Source organism: Anser anser (genome assembly GCF_964211835.1).
Source record: "Anser anser genome assembly, chromosome: 11".
NCBI classification, from domain to species: Eukaryota; Metazoa; Chordata; class Aves; order Anseriformes; family Anatidae; genus Anser; species Anser anser.
Window position 1 is genome coordinate 8,482,739 of NC_139732.1, and position 16,163 is coordinate 8,498,901.

A 16,163-nucleotide genomic window follows, 5' to 3' on the forward strand; every position below is an offset into this window, starting at 1 on the left:
GGAAGCAATGAGCTGCTCCTCTGAGACCCTCAAACACGGTAGTGCACAGCCTTGGGGACAAATCCCTATGTGGTCAGGGTCACCCTGTGTTCAGGGCTTTGAAGAGGTGCCTAACTGTCTCGCAATCTGTACGCCATAAGAATCTACTAAGATGCATTTGTTCAGATAATTAAAAGTATGTTTTCAAGCAGTAATTGTGAGGTCATGCACTGCCATTCAAATATTTGATTTCATTTAATTAAACTGTGTGTTACTGTTCCTTACAAATGCCTTCTATCTGAAGAATTTTATCTAATTGCTTTTATTTGGGATGTATCTGGAGAATATTGTGCCTGGCATGAAAGTAGTTACTAGTTTACTGGAACTTTTTTCAGAGTTGCAAGGGGATTTTTTTAGCCTGTCTCAAATTAATGGAGTGCTCATAAAAGGAACTCGCTGTTCTGTCTTTGTCTACTGGTGGAAAGACTCCCACAGGCTTCTGTAGAAGCTGGTCTGGGTGTAGAGATGAAAAAGATGTTACTAATGCTGTGAAAATGGAAAAAAATGAAGAACAGTCTTTGTAAAGGATCTGCCTAACACACTCCCAATTAAATTGGTCCAAGCATAAGTAATATTACCAGTCAAAAACACCCCAAACCAATTGTTTGTCAACATTTTGTATTATTTTCTGTCCCAAAGGAGCTGCACAATAATTACCCAATCTGTTTACATATCAGAAGAAAGGGGGTTGGTGGATAAAGTTCCTTTATGATTTTTTACATTTATCAGATGTCATCTTTAAGAAAATTACTCAGTATTTTTGGGAAAAAAAATGAATGTGCTAGACAAATGGTACTTGATGTAGGAGTACTTTTGTTGTTATGAAAAATAGCAAGTGAATGCTGGGAAGCTTCAGTTGGGAACAAAAATTATAATAATTTCCCTTTTCACTAAAGCTAGATTTTATCAAATTGGAAATGGCTTATGATAATTTGAAAACAGCATAATGCAGACTTACAGTGTGTAAATAACAAATGATTAACTTTGGGTAGTGGTTTGTTTGTTTCTTTCCTTTTTAAAGTATCTGGTTGTGGACAGAAAGGCAAATTCTACCAAGAGGAACTTTTTTTTTTCCTGTGCATGATATGAATGTAATCTAAAGTAGCCCTGGGTGTTCATATGTGATTTATTTTAAGTATTTATATAAGAATAAAAGCCATTGAGATGAAACATCGCATATCTAGAGTAGCCTGTCTGCACTGAGAACAATATTGATTGCTATGGCAGAAAACTGTGATGTCAGGTCACCTTCCAGCCATTGATTGTTGATTGTCTTCTTCCAAGCTGCCAATGATGGCTGCATTAATTGTGCTGCTGAACTTAGCAATTTCCTATGTTTTTGCCATTTTACCTCCATCTATTTTCCTAAAATGATTGAAATTTAATAGCCATAAAAAGGTTTGAAATAGGAGCTAAAGGAGTTTAAAAGAATAATGTTTTTTAAATGCTCATTGACAACATTAAATAAAATTAGTGTCATTACATTTCCCTTGGCAAGACTTGAGCAAATTTGAGAACGTGGATGGGGAGGGGAAAAAAAAAAAAGGAAAAACAGGAAGAAATGTAACGGTTTGCTAGGGAAAGATTCCTGGAACATGGCAAAAAAGGAGGAGCTGGTCTGTGGTCTGCAGCCCTGTGTTAATGTCTTATTTTGGTGGTTTGTGTCAGTTCAGGTAGGGCTTGCTGACACTTACCTGTCTTTATTGTGTATGTACTTACATGCCTGCACATCTATTTAATCTGTTTTTCTTTACACATGTATGCGTGTGTATAGGTGTACAGGTGCATAGAATGGAAAGCACCTTCACCGTCTGTGACTGAAGGACTGGTGGTTTGCAGTTTGTGAAATAATAACAAATGAAAGCTGTATAATCTTTCATAGTTCGCAGCAAAGTAGTTTTCAGAGCACGGAGATATGCCTGAGGTTCTTAGAACGTCATTGTAGCCGAAAGTTTGCTGGTGGTTCCTTGAAACATGTATTAAAGAATAAGGCTTTTTACATTCCCAAATCTTAGATCCTTTCAGTCAAGCGTGCTTGTCAGTATGCGGAATGGTTTTCCCAAGAAGAATGATGGAGGAGTTATCCCAGAGCTTTCTCAAAGCTTGCCTAAGCCCGCTGCCCAGATCCCAGCGTGCTCGTGTCCTGTCCTCCAGCCCTCCCACATAGCAGAAGGGCACTACTTTGGGGCTACAAGTGGTCATCTTGATCGCACGGGTCACAGCCCATGTGTGGCAATACTGGTTTTCTAGAAGAACTTGAATATTCTGGAAGAAGATTACATCTATTCCTCTGATGCCAGTGCCTGCATTTGCAAAAATGTAATGAAAGTTTGTACGGCTGCAGCTCTCTTGGTTCTAATGCCAAACTGAAGTGTCCCAGAAATTCTGCTGCAGCAGGTGGTCCAAGTGATCAGGTCCTTCCCCAGAGTTAATTTTACCTAGGTACACTGCTGTGGTGAGGGTGGCACTTCCTAGAAGATGCAAGTTGAGCTTTCTCTGCACGTGGTGGTGGTGGTTGTTTTTGTTTTTGTTGTTGCGTTTCTTTTTTTGAGCACCTGCTGAGTGATTTAGAGCAACCTTCTCATTTCCAAGCTTAAGAATTGAATCAACAGAGCTGTTATGGCACTCTCTAGATAACTGTCAAGGTTCCTTTTGCTATTCTGCTATTTCATTCATTTATTTTTCACTTTTAAACGTACCTGAAGATGCACAGATGGGACTCCTTTTGTGGTCCTTGTGTGACTACATACTGAGCATTCAGACACTACTAAACTGAGTGGTGTACTCAGCTTGTGATAACACCCAAATATCCCAGCTGGGATAAGAGTCCTCTTGTACCACATCGCATGGACGTACCCAAAGATGCTTAAATTCCAGCTTAACGTGCAGTGAGCAGCACTAATTATGGGCGAAAGGAAAGGAAAAGGTTGCCTGAATATTTTCAGGAGTACAGCCTATGACTCACCCACAAATCCCTCCAAGGCACGTGTGGTTTGTATGTACAGGCAGCACTGCAGAGCGGAATCCTCTCCTTTACTGGAAGAGCGCTGCAGAGGAAAGGGCTTGAGTTTTCAAGAGGGAAAGGTTGGAACACAGCAAGGAACCAGAGGAAAGGGTTGCTTGCCCTCATCTTGCCATCCTTATTCCTTGTGTTGGCAGTTTATATGTTTAATTCACATGATTCCTCTGGGTCTGTGATTTTAAAGCATGAATCAAGTGCTGAGCAAGCCACTGTAGCTGGTTCATAGCCATTGTCCACTCACCTGCAGTGCTGCGCTTGTTCCTCTGTCCCAAAGTGAACATCACATCCCCAGACAAATCTGGATCCAAGACCTTTGTCCTTCTTTATTCCTCTTTCAGATTCTCAGCTCATTTCAGTTGTGATGAAAGCTGTTTCTCAAGCCAAATGTGTACTGTTAGATAGCAGCACCATTGACAAAGTGTCTCATTTGAAAGCATCGAGGCATTCATGATTCCGTGCAGCGAAACAACTCTGGATTTCTTTAGGTATTGGTTTTATTGAATTATGTACAACATCACATTGATGCTGCTTGTTAGCCAGCTTCTTAATGTAGGAGCATTTAACATACATTTTTAATACCAAATGTACTCATACATTCATGATTCTTAAAGTATTTAATGGCTTGCAAAATAAGGAGGGTAGAAAGTATTAATTTTTCTCTAAGTGTGCTCTTACGTAGAGGTCAGGCAAGATTTCAAGCAGAGCTTGCAGTGCTAGAAGCATAAGCCCAGGCACCTTACACACGCCAGAAAAAGAGCATCTGTAAATGTTGTTACAGGGAGATAGATGTACCATGACATTTCAAAGGCCTGGAGAGGCATGTGGAAACTGCCTCTGATAACACAGCTGACAAATTAACAGTTTCTGGTGTGAGGCTCTTTTAGAAGGCTTTTCTCTTTTATTTTATTTTTTTAACCTAAGTCTGGCCACATGGATTTTGGACAAGAGACAAAAGTAGATTTAAAGAGCTGATAATTCAAGTTGTTGCAGTCACTGTTCCAAGACTCAATTGGAAAGGCTGCCCCCATCCTCCTCCCCGAACTGACTTGAAATGTGAGACCTTCCATAAAAATGGGGGGAAAGAGGCAACTCTCCTAACCCCTGCCTTTGATGACTCTGTGGAATATTCCTTAGGGAAACTTGTCCAGTGAGGCTGGTTTCAAGGCCAGATACCTCTGGTATATTGACCTCATATTCATTTTCTTTTCTATGTTGTTCATTAACCAAATTTTAGTACCTTTGTATCCATCCTTCCTCCAGACAGCTGCAGCTTTGGGGTGGTGTTTTGTTTCGGTATGGCAGCAGCTGTCCAAGTGTCAAAATTTGTCTGTTCCTTCAGATTATACACAAGGACCATTCCTTTTTTTTTTTTATTTTCCTTTTTTGACAGAGGATTTATTAAATAAAAATGAGGATGGCAGTATTGTTATCTGGGAAGATCAGATGTGTCATGTAAGCTGTAGAGTTGGGCACCTGCCATCAAATATTTAAGACAAAATCTTAGGATAAAATGTAGCACAATTTTTAATTTTAAAATCCCTTCCTACAAAACCATTCTCATAGGTGCTTAGTTTCTAAAGGAAAGAAGACTTAAAACTACATTTGATAATCAAATTTCTCCACCTATGTCCTCGCTCTTGAAATATGCCTATTTAAAAATAAGCAGTAATACATTTCCCCAAACTTCAGTTTTGTTTTGGTTTACAGCCAACATTTTTGTACGTGGATAAAGTACTAAGGAAGTGTCGTTGTAGTGTTGTACATAGTGCTCTATGGAAGCGTAAATTCCGAATTAACATCAAACTAAAGAACAGCTGAATGCATTTTAATAAATGTATACATGTCCCCAATGATTTTGGTGTCTAGTAGCCAGACAGGGGAAAATATGCATACACATTACAAGATGTTAGGAACCTTTCTATCAAAAGTAATAAGCGGTTGTTTGCTAAGGTGGTTGGCTTATGTTTAGACTCAAAAAACTGCAAAACAGATTAGGCTGGGGAGAAGAGCATTCGCTAGTCCTGTTCAGTAATGTCTGTCTGCTGATTGCAGCTGGGCAGGGAGAAGTGAAAGATTCAGCTCTGTTTCATCTGATTTTGTAAAAGAAACAAAAAAGTGGTGCGTGATTTTGACACAGGACATCTGTAAATGACGAGAGGTTTACTGAAGTATTTAATTTCAGTAGCAGTAAAAATGGCCTACTGCTCAAATCATTAAGTGGCTAGAGCTCCAGCATTCTTTCCTACGACTTTACAAGTTTACATTAAGCGTGCTTTCAGTTGTCAGGCTCCTGGTGTGACATATTGTTTGAGTCAGCCTTCATCAATCTACAAAGCGTTACTTGAGGTCTGATGGCATGTGCGCACACCCAATATACCGGGTACAAATGGAAGTGATACAGGATTCTGTAATTACTACTTTTCTGTTTAACCCATAAATATTCTGTGCATTAAGTTTCTGACCTGAATTTTTCAGAAAGCAATTAGCTGCTTTATCTGCATAAAGGAGACGAAATGACATGGTATTGATGACTCCTCATGTGCAGATGTTTTGCTTTTGGCACATCTGTGTGCAATAAATCCATTTTCTGTGTAGGAATGGTATTTTATTATATGATTTAATATGAAATCTTGAATAAATAGCTTAAATTGAAATTCTTTGGGAGCAAACCAGAATTGTTTGCAATAGCTAAGCACACTGCATATATCCTTTTTTATGCACTTAAATACACCAGCCAACTGCTTTAAAAAAGCAACAACTTTACTAATACCGCTTTGAACATAAACAGATAAATGTGAAAAACTATCTTATGTAGTCTGTCTGTATTTAATTTGTTTCTTCTGTTTCTCTTTCTGCATCTGTGTGAGCCAACAGATTGGGATTGCAGCTAGAGTGTGGTGGTGGTGGTGAGGAACCGAGGTGAGGGTGTGCGGAGGGCTGAGAGGGAACACTGGCTCTGTTCTGTCTGTCTGTGTCTGTCTGTCTGTGCCCTGTCATGCATCCGTGATCTGGGGCTGGGGCAAGGCAAGAGCAAAGCAAAATCTCCTGTATTATAAAACCTGTGCAAATTACATGCTAAGGACAAGTATTGTACATTTGTAGTGAACATCTGTAGAGAGTGGGATGCGGTCCCCGGCCCCAGGCAGAGCACTGGCTGAGCGACAGAGGTAGTTAGTCCACAACCCGAAAACCGAGAATGGGTTCTGATCAGTTCCTCACTGTCATTGTGAGTACTGCACACAGCAGGAGTAAGTCATTAGGCCAACGCGGGCGTTGAAGGATGGGATGGCAGCATGTCCTGTCCCCCGTAGGGTCTCATGGCTGTGCAGGAGGTCTGGGAGAACATAATTTCTGCAGCCTTTGTGGTTCCGCTCCCAGAGCCATTCCCCAATGATGCTAAAGCAGCTGCGTGAGGGGCCTTCCTCAGCAGCAAAATCACAGGGAACGCTCTCCACTTCTCCCCCTTCAAAAGGGAACTGCTCTTCCTAGCAGGGCAATCTGGCTGTAGTGATGGAGCCACGTGAAAGAAGGCACCCGTTCCTCTGGCAGTCCTTGCAGCTCTCTCCACAGGAAAGCAAGCTAGGCAAACAGCAAGTATTCCCCTTTCTTCAGGGATTTTTGTTTTCCATCTTAAACACCTAAATGGGCAATGTGGGCTCTTTTCTTATCTATGGTCAGTGGACAACGAATTGCTTCCTGCCTGTGTGACCATCCCGCAGGTAGCTGCGTGGCTGTTGTGTTGTTTTGCTTTTCCTGTAGTCAGCTGGCAGGTCTCAGCAGCCAGCTAGTCAGCTTCGTTACCAGACAGGGCATGTTTGTATGAATGAGGGCAGTTCAGAGGCTTTCTCACTCATTTGTCCCATCAGCACATCCAGACGTGATAATTATGGGGCAGTGGTGCACAGCTTTTCTGTCCTTCATCTCTTTGCTTGTGAAGGGTCAGTGTTGGTTATCTACACATGTAGATACGTGGATGTGCCTATGTTCAGGCCTATTCAGAGCTGTTTATTTCAGCTGACAGCACCAAACATTTTGGAGTCACGTGTTTTCTGAAATATTTTGCACGTGATGTTCCATCCCCGTGCAAGTGTATCAAGCAGATATCGTAAGTTACAAATATACATTTCTAGACACCATTCAGATTTTCCAGGTGATGCCCTAAATCCTGGTGAACTGGTCTCTGGTAACGTACTCAGTAGTAACCCTAGGCATCAAAAGTGGTTTTTGTTCATTTGTTTTTAGTTTTAAGAAATGCTGGTTTAAAGTAGAAGCATGTGCAGCTTTCAAGCTTACGGTGTTACCAAGGCTGATGTTCTGGCTTTTATTCGGTACGGTGTGAGTCCTAGGCATGTCTGCTTAGCCTGAGAAGTGCTGTCTGTGCATCTGACATCGGTTCCCTCCCTCAGCTGAGCCACGTTACACCACGAGTGGTACTTCTGCTCATGGCCGAGTGACCGCATGCTGCGAGCAGTGCAGCGTGTCCCGGGGCCGCCGCATAGAAGCCATCAGTACCTGTCTACTTCCAGCCCTGAAGGCTGTTTTATTTCCATTCTGTCTCCAGGCTTTGCCCCCATGACTGGTCTGGGGCTGGACAAGAGAAACCAGACTGGGTTGTAGAAACTGGCAGCCCTGGGTGAGGAGACCTGCTTTACGCAGCAGCGGCATGTGGCCTGGCACCAGCAAGCCCCTCTTGTGCTCCCAGACGCAGAAGGGAACTCCACTGGGTTTGCAGGACATTGCATTTGCTAATATCAAGTGCAAGAGAAGCTTTAAGCAGCGTTAGGAGAGATATAGTGGTCTGGTAGGCGAGGAGCAAGGTAAGTCAGCGCTCTGGGTTCCTGTCCCCGGCTGTGCCAGGTGCTCGCTGCGTGACCTTGGGTGACAGACTGCTTCTCTCGGTGTCTCAGTTTACGCATTAGTGAAATGAGAGTAGTGATACTTACCTATCTCACTGGGGCTCTTTGAGGCTTAATTAACTGATATTTGTAAATCACTTTGCGATCCTCTAGTGCAAGCTGTTAGAGAACTGCCAAGTATTTATCCTCTCTGTTTTTTTCTCCTGCTAGTCTGCACTCATCCATCTAATATCTAAAAGCATGCTCGCAGCTAGCAACAGATACTAGCCAAATTGCTCTTAACAGGAGATGTACGGAAGCTTTTACAAAATTACTTTTGCAAATTACCGTGCTTTTTGAAGTACCATTTGCAGGGATGCAGTGAAACAGTGCAGACAAGCGTCTGTGCTACTCGCTGAGCTGACTTTGGTTGTGATTTCTCATGTAATATCTTTCAGCGGATCCAAACGTGCAGGACTGTTTTGAATTTCAAATGGGCCTTTCTTTTAATTGATTTGCCTTTGGAAAATTCTTCAAGGCTCCTAAAATTTTTTCCTAGGTCTTTGATTTCAGGTAGGCTTGTCAGTAACTGGAATGTATGCCTTGTAGATTAGGACAGCAGACAAGCGTGGAGATTTATTGCCATGACTGACTTTGCCGTTTCCTCTCGACTTGGAAGGAGCGTTCAGACCGTGTCCTGCACGAGCCCTGAGCTGCGCGGTGCCCGGGGAGCTCAGCAAGGGCAGGAGGTTATCGTGGGCTGGGAGAACCCGCTGCTGGGCTGCAGGAGCACGTCTGGGGAGCCTGCTAGGGGCTGCGAGAAGGTGGCAAGTGATCCATTTTAAAAATAAAGTGCACTTCTCAGGAATACTTTGCATGTTCAGCAGAAGAAAGAGAGCGTGTTGCTACCATATGTTGATAACTTACATTCCAGTAAGGATGGGCTCTGCCAAGTGACAAACCCTGCTCCACCCACCCCAGCTGCCCAATTTTGATCCTTCGGTCCTTTTCCCACCCACCTCTCTTCCCCTAGCACCCTTCTTGCTTCGGGTGCCACTCCATTTCTTCTCCAGTGAGGACTCGGGGCTGTGGCTAGCACTCACCAAGGGAGGGCAGGAAGGGCACAGCGCCCCTGGCACGCCGGCTGCACCAGTAAAAATGGGAGCCTGCCAGTGAGCGTAGAACAGGCAGGAGCTGCCCTGGGTAAGCTGGGACAGCTCACGGCACCTTGGTGCTTGTTTAGCTGAGCACGCACTAGTATTGTGAAAGGAAAAAGTTCAACAGCACTGAAATAGGAAGAGCTGTAAAAACGGAACCAAAACCCCATCTCCAAATCTCTGAACGCAGAGCCAGCCTTTACAAGCCCGCTGAGCCTCTGAGAACTTCCTTTCCCAATAGTACAGCTCATCTCCTGTTGCTTTTCTTTTTCAGTACCTACAGCTGGAGGAAACAAGAACATGCTAAGGGTTTTATTTCTCACTGGAATTAAATGTAGAGATACTGATATTTCCTGGTATAAATAAATTTACTAAAATAAGATCAGCACAGCATTCTCAAAATGAAGGGGACTGCTCAGCTATACATCCTGGCTTCCAGTCACTCCTTGCTCTTCCTGTGGCTGCAGGAAACCCCCAGCTCCTGGCTGCCCTCGGGCTGTGTTTTTGCTGAATCTGAAGCAGCTGAGGGCCGAGCACACTGACAGAAAGCCTTGAGACCTGTGCAGTGCACATGGCACCAAGCAAGAGCCCAAAATTTCATGTTCCCTGCTCTGCATCTCAAAAGTTTGAGCTCCTCCTACTTTAAAACTGATGCGCTTCCACAGGACATTTCTTTTTCTACCAGCTGGTGTTTTCTCATGGAAAAACATCTCCTTAGAAAATTCCCAGGCAGCGGTAGTATTGAGGCCCAGCGCTCAGCTCTTTCCTTTCTGGTGTTTCAGGAACATCTCTGTGCCTACCAGCTGAAAATCAGCCCTAATTTCTAGCAGTGTTACAGATGCTCATTGCAAGGAATGTAGAGAAGCCTGGTAAGGGATTTCTGGGGTTTGTATTCATTATTCAGCGATAGCTAAAACAACAGTTCTGGCTAAAGCACAACTTTTAGTTCTCACTCTCTATTCACCTATAATAATCTCATTTTACTCAAAACTGAATCAAATGCAGGAGTCAGCAGAGTTCTTGCATTGACACTTATTATCTAGTACTGTGTATGCTGTCCTCTCCTTTCTTCTGTGCTCATCTTTCCTTTTTCTTAATATTTCTTTTCCATCTTATGTTGCCATTTGAAGCTTCATCTCCTTCCCGCTTCAATCCTCTTTGTGCAGAAGTGTATTCCTAGATCTGCACCTTACCACTGCCTGCGTGTGCCAGCTCTGCCCCTTTCACAGGGATCCTAGCAGAAAACCTGGTCATCAGTGATCACCACCTGGTGGTGTCACCACTGTTGATGTCACAGAGCGCCGTGACACATGCTGTGAGACACTCTGTGCACGCACACGCAGCACGTTTGGTGGCAGAGCACCGGAGCAGGTTGCCTGGAGAGGTTGTGGAGTCTCCTTCTCTGGAGATATTCAACACCCACCTGGATGCCATCCTGCGCAATGTGCTGTAAGAGATCCTGCTTGGCAGGGGGTTGGACTGGATGAGCTTCAGAGGTCCCTACCAACCTTGGCCATTCTGTGATTCTGTCACCAAGCCATACAGGGTGTCAGCATGTTTCGTATTCAGGCCACGATATGTTTCCTGTGATAGTAAAATCCTTGTGCTGTGGGTTGGTTTTGTTTGTTTGTTTTAGTTTAAATCATATCAGTGATGCAGCGTTGGCCTCAGCACCACGCATGGATGAGTTTAGTAACTGAGCTGCTGCCTGGGCTGGGAGATGTCAGCTCAGTGGTGATGGAAACTCCTGAAGTTGGCTGGAAATCCATTTTGGAATTGCACTCTTAGAAAACTGTACATAGAAATGAGCACTGCTGTGGACAACTGAGCCATAGGGAGCTTTGTGTTGGTTTTTTTTGTTTTTTTTTTTTTTAACCACTGCTGATATTTTGTGTAGTGGGCTGGAGACTGGAACATGTACACAAGGCCCAGTTTGGTCCAGTGAATGGATTTGTTTTGAACAGGGCTAGACTTTGGGGAACATCTTCTAGTGACTGTTGACAGCAGTGGGAAGAGCACCAAGTCACCCAGATAATGCAAGCTCCCAGGAGTGCTGTAGGGAACCACCTATTGCGCATGAATACTCCTGCCACTGTTGTTTGCACCAAAATAGAGTGCAAGTTGGAAGAGTTCCCGGGCAAGTCTAGGGCAGGTAAATCATGCGCAAGGCTTTAATTTTCTGATGTTAAACAAATGGCCTTCAGATGAATGAATCGAAATGTAAATAGCAATCTGGTAACAATTTGGTGATTGATTTTTAACTTTGATTCTAAGCATACACTTTTGGAAATTTATCCTTTATTTTTATGAAAGTCTTTTATGGTAGGTGCAGTTTATTGGTCTTCTTAATGATGGCTGGTTTCACTGCAGAGGAGAAACAAAAGAAAAAAACAGACTTAAGCTTCTCTGGAAAATAACTGGAAAGTCGGAATGGACAAGAGGAGAAGTCCTCAGATCCTAAATAAATGATAATGCACTTCTGAACTATCCCTTCCATTTAGGATGGGGCAGAACGCAAAAAATTCAGAACAAGCCCTCCACAGCTGAGCACAGAGAGATTCAAAGCTCAGGCTGTGAAAATTAATGGGAGAAACATGCCTGTGTTTCCTACCCTGTTCTATAGGTAGTTCTGCTGGTTTCAGATGCTCTAGTTGTCTGGTTGGTAGTAATTCCTTGTCCAACGCACAATGTGTATCTTAAGTGTGTTTTTCTGCTATCTTAGTCCTTCAGTAACAGCCTTGATGCATACTGCTTGTGCCCCCATTATTTGTGTTTTCCCATTAATGATTTTTTGGGCCTGTTTGGTTTTAGTTGGTGGGAATATGGTCAAGAAGAAGGCTTGGGGTAGGACTTTAGCCTGAAAGTGTGAGTTCAGTTCATGGTCCAGGCTTATCAGTGAAGGACTTCCAACCAACCAATTATCGATTTTGAGGTGACACTCAAGGGACTGCCTCTGAGGAGATGCCCATATCCTGTGTTGGACCCTTGGAAGCATCTTTTTGCTTCCAAGTGAAATTTCCATACTTGATATGGTATTAAGTACCATATGAATCTTTCCACAAAGGCATCTAAAGAAGGGCATCCCAGGGTATTCCATTTTCTGGCAATGTTTCACATCAGATTTCATAGTCAGGAGAAGTTGGAGGGAAGCAAAAGGATTGAAGCATTCGGTGAATTAGGCTGAGTCACAGATAGACCACAGACAATCATACAACTCAAAGACCCCCCTCACTTGAGATTTCTTTCTTGTCCCCAGACATTTCTGCCTCTTGATACTCTTTGCTCATGGGAAGAGCCACGCGTGAGGGTCTGAGCTTGTGAATCTGACGGCAGGACTGAAGCCCAATCTTGTGTAGAGCCAGTCAGGTACTCAGCAAACATCTGTTGTTGTCATATCTGGCCCAGTATCTAGTTATAATGTATTAAAAACAAACACTCTGTGAGAAATGAAACAGGATTTTTATCTGTTGGAATTTATGAAGCAAATAGTGCCCGTGTGTGTGCACGCACGCTTCCCCAAAGAGCGCTGCTTAAATGACTGTTTGCAAAGTTGAATAGCTATAGGGAATTCATTTGGAAGTAGGCTTAAAATACAATTAGCTTGCTGTGCAAAAACCATCGTGATAGCTTTGGTGCTTCCTTACTGACAGAGTGTAGGGGTAGCAGTGAAATTATACAATAAATCTGCCGACCAGCCATGAGTGTTTATTTAAAAGAGGGCACTCAGCTACAGTTCCAAAATCAGCTGCAGTATATTCTGCTGAAGTACTTTGGCTATAATTAGTGGGGTCCTAAATGAGATAAGAGTGGCAATTTAATTATCAGATAACTTTAACATATGCTTAGAAGGATTCCAACTTGATAAAAATTGTAATAATGTTTTCTACTCGGTGAAAATATCAACATCTAAATATTTAATACAGTCGCAGGAAATTTAAATGAAGTCAATTTTCTGAGTAAAATGAGGCGAAGAGCTTTCTACAGCCATGTGGTTTCCTTTTAATTTTTGATGAATATTTGTTCTTCTGAGGGTTGCATAAGCAATAGCACAAAACTCTGAAGCCCCCTTTCTCAGTGGTAGGAGTAAAGGCCCGTTTGGATCAAGTTTATTCAGAAAAGTGCCTACTGATAGTTGTGCTTCACAACTGTGCCCCAGCTTCATGATGTGAACTAATTCACGGGCTGAGAATCCTCTGTTCATTTTGCTCATGCAATCCAGCCGTACTTTATGTAAGAATGCGGAGAAGAAAGACAAATAGTTTATCCTCTAAGCCACCCAGCATCCTGTTCTTGATATTTCAGTAACATATGCTAACATATGCTTTCCTCAGGAACTTCAAAAACATGCTTTAGCAGCAATGAAAATAGTACCATACATCGAATTCAACTTTAAACCTCATAGTTTACCTCTAATACCATTACCTCATGTATAGAAGAAAATGTAAATCTAAAATATGCTGGTGATTATAACCTTTCTTCCTGACAGACACTGCAATATAAATGCACATAAATTGAATTTCTTCTTTAAAGAAATTTGAATACCTTTGGAGCATTTTAGCAAATCATCTCCAGCCCTTATGGCACAACTTCAATGGACTGTGGAAAAGTGCTCTCCCTATGGCATGACTTCTGCAATAGAAGGACACAGCAAGGCACAGACATGCCAAGAAAAATAGAATGTACTCCATTGATATTCAAAATTTATTTTATTAAACTTGCACAAAAGACTGAAAAACTGGAAGCTGGTTTTATTAGAAAAGGCATTCAGATATTAACCCTGTGAGCGCTGTTTGCATTGCTTGTCTGGGAGAAATAGCAATGGCAGATAGACAGTTTGAGCAGTTTGACTTTGCTCCCTCGAATAGTTGTCTGGTTCCTTGTGTTAACCATTAAATCAGAAACCATGAGAGTGGATAAGCACTTAGGAGAAGATCCTGATGCATCAGATAAGAATTCTTCAGAGGGGTCGTCCCTTGGGGGAGAAATGAGTGTATTTGAGTAATCTTATGCTAATTAGCAAAGATGCCAATTGGTGGATAACAGCCATATTTCAGAATCCCGTTTCTAAGTGAACATATGGCAGTGTTCCTGAATACCATCAGCTGTCAGTGTTTGTCTTAGAATAGGGACGGGAAATAAAGATGCCAAAAAAAGTATTTTTCGTTGTGGCAAATACTAATATTTCCATAATGTGCTGGAAGGGTACACTCGCTGAAGTTTCATAAGTGTGGAGAAGGGCCAAGTTTGCTCTGAGTTGGTTGGATCGCTGTTCTTCAGTCAAAACAAGGCAGGTGTTTACTTTAGCAAGGTGAGGCTCTTCACTGTATTAAAGGTTTTTCCCTCCACCTGCGTAGCGCAATGTATGTAACCTGCGGTAATCTTGGGGATTGAAAGCGCTGCTCATTGATGTAGGCTTGCAACATGATCTATTTTAGGATGATCTACTGCCAGGTATACTCACGGGTTAAGAAAGTTACCTTGGTGGTGAAATATTGCCCTTAGCCTTTGGCTCCACATATGGTACAGACTTCCCAAGTTCAGAACTGTAGAAATTGGTAAACGCTGTAATTTGTCAATAAACATGGTGTGTGTGTGTGTGTGTCAGCCCCGGTCTGTCATTACAGTTAATGGTCTGTATGAGTTTTTATTCCTGCTATAACCACCTATTTACAGACCACAATGTAATTTATGCATAAACAGTTCTTCGTGACAAAAATCAGGTATGTGATGTGAGCCAAATCTTTTTAAAACAAAACCTGTTTTGACATAGAATTTATTTATATTCTGAAGAAATAACTTTTCACAGAAAAGTTATGAGAAAATATTTGGTTCATTCCTTTTTCTGAGTGACAGCACGGGGGCATCTGGGGTGTGTGGAGCAGCCCCGTGGTGCTGGACAGCTGCAGTGTTCCTCGGGAGTCCTGTGCAGAGCAGAGTCTGATTTTTCATTGTAGAATATGTAACCCTCCTCTCCTTTTCTCCTTCCTAGTTAGAAGAGGGAGTGGGGAGAAGTCTCAAAGCTCTTCACTGGCTTAGGGCCAGATGAGGGTTAAGGCTGCAAATGGCTTTTAAGATCTGGCCTTTAGATTCATTTTCAACAAAGCAATGAAGGCACTTAAGAGTCTGAGACTCACTGAGAGGCACTGATTCTTATATGCCAGAATTAGTGTCTGAAGATGAAAATAGTAATTGTTTTTTGAATGCATGTAGACACTTTCCTGCTCTTTCAGACACCTGACTGCATTTGGGAGTCTGCCCCTGCGATGCATCTGAATGTCCTGTGCTCAGAACGTGAGCTGGTGCTGTGCCAAGTCAGCTGGAGCCGGGTGTTTGTTTGGGCTAGCAATCGAAAGTAAAACTTGTTTGGGTGTTTGTTGTGGCTATTTCAAGCTAAATTAATTACCTGTCCCATCTGTAGCAAAGATGGGAAGAGAACTAGCACAGGTGCTTCAGGCCAGTGCTGTGCTTTAGCTGCTGCAAGACAGTTGCTGGTGCTGACACAGCAGCAGTCCTGCAATGAGCACGGGCAGGCAGGGGCACCCGCTGCGCTCGCGCAGAGCTCAGCTGGGCAAATGCTGCCTGCAGGGTTTGCTTTGATTCCTGGCCCCCTGCCTCAGTCCATGGTGAAGGCAAGTGCAGCCCACTGATGCTGGTCCATAGTCTATGGCTTGATGGTTGTTTTAATCGACAGAAGAGCCATGGCAGGCAAGGGGCAGCACAGAACTCCAGGTGCGCACGGAGACGTCACCTCAAGTCGTGCTGGTACAGAGAGAGAGCATAGCAGCCAGTCGGGAGCACTTGTGAAAAGAAAATTATAATGCTGGATATATGTATTACGTATTTTACGTATGTGTATATATATAAAATACAGGCTAGAAATTGTTTGATGAAACAGCTACTTATATTCTAGGTTACTCTGTGTCAGAAGAACAAAGTATGATACAGGGCTGGCAACTTGCCTGGCTTTATCATGAAGTATCATGGCTCTCCTGTACGTAGGTCTATCTCCCAGACTCAGAGGATGGTGGATTCTTTAAGTAATAATTAATAAATGCGTCTCTCATACCATGGTCAAGAAAAGCTTGATAATGTTGAAGCCAATAGCTTCAA

General features: G+C 42.8%; 1 protein-coding gene across 3 annotated transcripts in view; it reads left to right on the top strand.

Annotated features, from left to right (window-relative positions):
- The window catches only part of LOC310905606 (uncharacterized protein), a 136,778-nt gene that overhangs the window by 26,530 nt on the left and 94,085 nt on the right, over nucleotides 1–16,163 (top strand). Inside the window, exon 3 of one of the 3 annotated variants that reach the window (XR_014589147.1) lies at nucleotides 7,623–7,878. The exons of the other annotated variants lie outside the window; for them this stretch is intronic. The gene's annotated coding sequence lies outside the window, so the exon portion shown is untranslated. The remainder of the gene's footprint in view (nucleotides 1–7,622; nucleotides 7,879–16,163) is intronic. 3 annotated transcript variants of the gene reach the window in all.